This window comes from Zingiber officinale, chromosome 7B, assembly GCF_018446385.1.
Source record: "Zingiber officinale cultivar Zhangliang chromosome 7B, Zo_v1.1, whole genome shotgun sequence".
Classification (NCBI taxonomy): Eukaryota; Viridiplantae; Streptophyta; class Magnoliopsida; order Zingiberales; family Zingiberaceae; genus Zingiber; species Zingiber officinale.
This window is the reverse complement of record NC_055999.1, coordinates 55,041,208-55,047,577: the sequence shown is the minus strand read 5'-3', so window position 1 is coordinate 55,047,577 and position 6,370 is coordinate 55,041,208. Positions and strand designations below refer to the sequence as shown.

The 6,370-nt window shown below is 39.9% G+C and overlaps 1 non-coding gene across 1 annotated transcript; it reads left to right on the top strand.

The window, feature by feature from the left end:
• The first annotated feature begins 2,221 nt into the window (after window positions 1–2,221).
• LOC122007469 lies at window positions 2,222–2,328 on the top strand. The gene has a single exon (XR_006118963.1). It is a non-coding gene; the product is annotated as a small nucleolar RNA R71 (small nucleolar RNA).
• The last annotated feature ends 4,042 nt before the right edge of the window (window positions 2,329–6,370 follow it).

Here is a 6,370-nt window from a genome sequence, read left to right as displayed (position 1 = left end):
ACATGTTTGCGCCTCTATGATATCCACACGAACAAGCCTTGCCTTCGTTTGTCTCACAAACACACAAAAAAGAGATTGAAACCAGCTAAGGTTGTGCTAGCAGCCACAAAAGGGGTTTCGGTCAAGAGAGGGAAGGAGGAAGAAGAAGAAAACTAGAGGTTTTCACATAATGAAAATATCATCCAAAATGATATATATAGCCATCTCATGAATACCAAAGGGTTTTACCCTTTCATCTTCCAATCCAATGGCTCAAACTATTTCATCTTCTAATCCAATGGCTCAAAATTAACTATTCAATCCAATGGTTCAATTTTCACCATTCAACTTCCTTGGTGAACTCAAGTTCACCTAATGAGTTTAACTCATTGATTCTCATGCAATTTCAAATTCAATGAATCACCATTCCAATCATTCAAATTGATTCAATGAGTCCAGTTTGAATTGGACTTAATCCAACAATTAAATCCAATTGAGTCTTACTCAATAAGTCCAATCCGGATTAGACTTAATCTAATGAACCCATCTCCATATCTACTTGTTCTTTGTTTGTAGTCCAATAGGTTCTCGTAACATTGGCAATGTATCCAAATCAACATTTAGATACATAAGCAATGAGTGGTATCTAGCAAGGCATCATTGTAACCTAAGAGACGAGAAAGTCGAGATCCGACCTAACATGTCCGTGGCTATTATCTTGTATGACTTGATCCCTCTATTCTTGATATCTAGATTGATTAATGAGGCATAGATTGGGTCATCCTCTTATCAACCTTTATGTTTCTTGATCTCTAAGTAGACACACTCAATCAAATAACCTCAATATCTCATATTAACTTATTTACGCATGGTCATGCTTTCTTGTGTTCTACTAATCAAGGGGTACACGGATATCGCTTCCGTCATATAAAAGGGATAGATCCCATCTACATCACTCACATCCCTCAGCATAATTCATTGCATACCTAGTGATCGACTTTATTGTCCACCTTGTTATAGATGACGTTTGCCGATATCAAAATATACAACTCCTTATGTAGGGAACCGTAGTGACTTCAGGTGTAAAGAGTATTCATACCAATAGTCACATGAGAATATTAATGACACTCATATAACGATCCATGAAATATTCTCATAGCAGATCATTCAGTATATATTCTCTAATATATACCCATGTGTCAATCTGATATCTCATATCCATGACTTGTGAGATTAAGTTATCCGTTGACCTACATGCTAGTCTCAACGCATTAATATTGTCCTTGTATATTAATGCTTGACTAGGAATAGTTAAGAATAGTATTTTATGTGTATCTACAATATCTCACTATCAATTCAACCAATTGATATGTTGTAGATAAGAACCTACTACCCAAGGACATTATTATACTTATTCAATCGACACTGAATTGAAATAATTATAATAACCAACTTTTCCTTTTATTAGTAATGAAATATGATACAACAAGAGCCCTTTACAATCATCTCATAATTGGTACTAGGACAAATACTAACAGAACTAGCTATTTGAGTGACTTGGTTTTCAAGCATTTTGATGTGCTTATTCTGGTTGTCCATTCTTACATTTATCTACTTTTTTGAGTTATCCAACCAAATGTTCATTTGCTTGATATCTGACTTCATCTCATTTTGGTTAGCCAATGTCTCCTCAAGTATCTTTTCAAAATGACTTGGTTGTGAATTTGACTATTGCCCTGATTGTTGCCCAAAGTCTTGACTGCTCTTGTATGAGAAGTTAGGGTGATTTCTCCATCCTGGGTTGTAAGTGTTAGAGTAAGGATTATTTTGCCTCTGATTATAGTTATCAATAGCATCACACTATTCCACCTGAGATACTTGCATATTGATAGCTCCAAAGGGACAAGAATCTTTTACATGCTCTGAGGCTCCACACATGTCACAAGATATAGAAATCGCATTTACAAGGCGTGAATTCTAATTCTCAAATTGCTTAGATAGTGAATCAAGCTTTGTAGTAATTAAGTCTAGGGCATCCACACTATATTTCCCTAGTATCTTGATTACTCTTGAGCTCATTTTTTAGGCCCATTGGTGGTGATTTTGAGTCACACTCTCAATGATATCTTCGGCTTCATCAAGTCCCTTGTTCATTAGTGCGTCGCCTATGGCAAAATCCAAGGAAACATTTTTCTGATAATTAGTACCATTGTAGAAGGTGTGAATCATGAGCCACCTCTCCAATCCATGGTGTGGGCAGTCTCTCAGCATTCCCTTCAACTTATCCCAAGGTTCATAGAGAGATTCAGAATCTGTTTGCTTGAAACTTACAATTAGATTTCTGAGGTGTGTTGTCTTGCTTGTTGGAAAAAATTTGTTTACAAAAAATTGCTCACACTGGAGTGATACTATTTGGAGGCAAGGAATCCAGCTAAGTCTTTGCTTTGTCTCTCAAAGAAACCCCAAACAATAAATCTGATGGCTTATGGAGGAACCCCATTGATGTGCATTGTGCTACATAATTTCTTGAAATTATCAAGGCGATGGTTTGGGTCCTCCATCGAACCACCGCCATATTGGTGTTCCTGAACCATGGAAATGAAAGCTAGCTTCAATTCAAACTGATTGGCCTCAGTTGTAGGCCTGGAGATACTAAATCTAGGTCCTCTTGCGTAAGGTGCAACATAATCCTTCAAAGCTTTATTTGCCATGGTTATTTTCTCTTCTTCTTGTTGGTTCTTTTGCAGATTTAATCTTCAATGAAATGTCTGGTCGATCTCAGGATCAACGGGCTAAAGATCTATAGAATTTCTTCGTATACACAAATACACCAATAGGAAACAAGCTAGATTTTTGCTGTTTGTTTTGAAGAAAACAAAATGCGGAATTCAAATGGTATAATTAAAATGCAATGAGGAAAGAATTAGAAGAACTAAAGAATTAAAGAACTAAAGAACTAAAGAATTATCTAGATAAACTCTGATGTGAACTAACTAGATTTAAAACATTCAATCCCTGGCAACGGCGCCAAAAACTTGATGTGGTAATCGCAAGCGCACGGTTATCATCAAGTAATAAAATTTATAAGTCAATCCCAAGAGGATTGAAGCTTAAAATGCTAGTTGGTCCTACACTTCGAATCTGACTAGACAAAATAGATAATAGGTTGTTTTGAGATTTTTGATCAAATGCAAAAATAAAAAATAAATAAATTTTGGAAGTCTCTAGTTCAGTAAATGTTCTAGGTTGAAGGTTTTATTGTAATGGTGGATGTTGTGCTATGAATTAGCCTATTCCAAGTCCTCAGTTTGTATGTTTGCTAGACAGTCTAAACAGTTACTGAATTCCACCCTGCGATGTTGTATCAGAGTACTTCCCCTGCCAGTAACCAAGTATGCCATCAAGTGAAGAAGTAACTTAGAGAGTCCGGGTTTTAGTAGAGTACCTCCTGTCACAAGGTCTCCCCCAGATATACGACTCTAGATTACGTAGGTTACTTGCATAGCACATGATTAAGGAAAGTCCATTAGGTAAAGTGATAGACTTATCCATACATAGAATCGTTCTCTCTTAGGAGGTTACGTTCCATATAGAAGGATAGTTACCTTAGATACCCAACTCCAAACAAGTATCTTAAGGTAATGCCGAGCTATATCAGAATGTACACTCAGAAGAGGTAACAATTTGCATATCTATCCAATGAAAATTTTGGTTCATACTCAGATTTGGATACACAACAATGTATCTAATACAGAAATAAGATCTATGTATACAAAAATCCAATCTACATAGACAAATTAATGTTCATAAAGAAAGTCTTCCTACAAGTATTTCATCAAACAGAACAAGGGCAAACAAGCTTCATCAAACTAGGAAATTGGCAATTCATAGAGTTTACATCATCCACACATTACAATTATATCCTACATCCTAGAGCAGTATAAATCTACTCCATAATAGCTATAAATGCAAAATAAAGACTCAAATATATAGAAATCCAAGAGTAGGGAGAGGAAATCTTATCCTTTGATGTCGAGGGAAGCCTTGGATATAAATATTGGCATGCCGACGAGGATGGAGTAGTAAAACATCCTCGGATCGTCCATATGACACCTCCAAATGCAAGGATTTGACCTAGATAATTTCCTCCCATCCACGAAACTTCCTCCCCCGTGAAGGAGATGAAGTTCCCCTCTTATAGAGGTGAGACACAGGCTTGTCGTACCTCTGGGCATGACAATCCTGCATTCTGGGCATCTGGCCATGCCTTTTGGCACGGCCAGAGCCAACTTGGCTCTAGCTTCAAGCACACGGTTGTGCCATTTGGCACGGCCTAGGCAGAGCTTACTCTGCTTTGTCTTCTTTGGCTATGTCATTTAGCACGGCTAGTTCTTCAAAACTAGAGATCTTCTGCCTCCTTGGAGGCATGGTCGTGCCTCAAGGCACGACCAAGCTCAATTCTTCTCTGGGGGTACGCACGGGTTGGCTTCCAGTCGTGCCATTTGGCATGACCAGAGCCAAATTGGCTCCGGATTTCTTCCTTAGTCGTGCCTCAAGGCACGGTTAGCTTCCCTTCCTGCTCCTTAGTCGTGCCTGATGGCATGGCAACCTCCTCCAACCTGTGCCTCAAGGCATGGGTAGGGCCATTTTGGGTTGTTGCTTGCTCATTTGTCTTGGGAACTCCATTCCTTTGGCTTTCCTCTCTACGCGAAGACAAAGCTAGGTCCCGATCTTCGTAAAATGATCTTCTTCTGCACCTTTAGAATCCTTTTCCAATTCATATTACTCATGAAAAATGTAAATAGATATCGAGCAGATCTCTAGACGAAAAATAGTAATTATGCTGACATATGATAGAAATGGGTGAAAACACATAGATCATATGCAATGAAAGCAAGAAGATGTGTTTTAAACCATACAAAATAATATACATAATCTACGCATATCATGCCACTGGTGTAAGTCTCTTAACTTTATTACTTTTCATATTTATTCTTTCCATGGATTTTCTTCATTTTGGCAATTCTGAGTTGATGTCTTGGCACTTAACTAAAAAATTATCCCAGATAAACAGCACAAGAAGTTACAAGACTCGATCAGCCAAGCGAACACTTTCAATGATCTATCTGATCGTCTTTCACAAGAAGTAGTCCAATTGAAGAGGTTGCTTGAGACCCAAGCTGAGCAGTTACTCAGATTCGAGTGGGCATTAAGCATGGAGAAAGATAAAAATCATGACCAAACCATCTAGCTTAAAATGCTAATGAAGCAAGCTAAGAACTATGAGTCACACATCAACTCAGATAACACAAGAAGAATGCACTCTATTGGTGCAGGGAGCACCAGACGATCGAACCTGAGTTTTGATTATGTCAAAGGGTCCAAAGTTAAGTTGTCTTGTGGTCTAACATGTTTGAATGAGTTTGCAGGAAAATCCTAAGTGTACTTAGGCAAAAATTCCTAGCTGCGGTTAGGCGGGAGGAAAATTCTAGGGAGCGATAACCCTAGGTCCTAGGGGGTGGTAACCCTAGGTGAGGGAAAGTCCTAACTGTAGTTAGGCAAAGGAAAAACCCTAGGAGGTGGTAACCCTAGGTCCTAGGGGGTGGTAACCTTAGGAGGAAAGTCTTGGTAGGTCGAGTGCTTCGGGCAAAAATCCTAGAGTCGGGGGCTCTAGGTTGAAATCCTGGTATCGCGAACCGGGTGGAAGTCTGGGCGGGTCATGGAGTAGACGTCCAGCATGAAAACCGGAAGCCTCGGGTGCTGAGCAAAAGTCCAGTCAGTCTGGAGGACCAGACTGCCAACACGTAAACTCTCCTAAGTGGAGTAGGTGAGGATGCGTTCCCCAATGAGGGAACAATAGGCGTCAGTTCGACTTAGGGTTTCTGGATGGAAATCTGAAGCCAGAACTGGATAGTCCAGTGATTGTCAAATATTTATCTTAATCTTATTTTATTATGCTAAACTCTATTTTGTAGGATATGTTTTGTATTTTGGACTAACACATCTTGTAGGGAATGAAAAAGCCTCAAAGCCTCGGATGAATAGTACCCGAGACGCCCTCCATGGAGCTTGGAGGTGCCTCAGGTGCAATGCTTGAGGACTCCACGCAGCAGAGTAGGAGGCGCCCTCCATGGAGTTGGAGGCACCCTGGACGCAGGGTGGAGGGCACCGTCCATGGGCTTGGAGGCGCCCTCGGGCGGATAGGCTGTGGGCGAAGCGGAGCTTATCTACACTGCTGATCCGACGGGCTTTGTGGGCGCCCTCCATGCTGTTGGAGGCACCCTCAATGGGATATATAAGCCTATCTCGAGCAGTAGCAAAATGACAACTTGAAATCACAATCCGTCTTCCATGTGCTGCTCAGAGAATGATCCGATAAAGTTGAAACTCG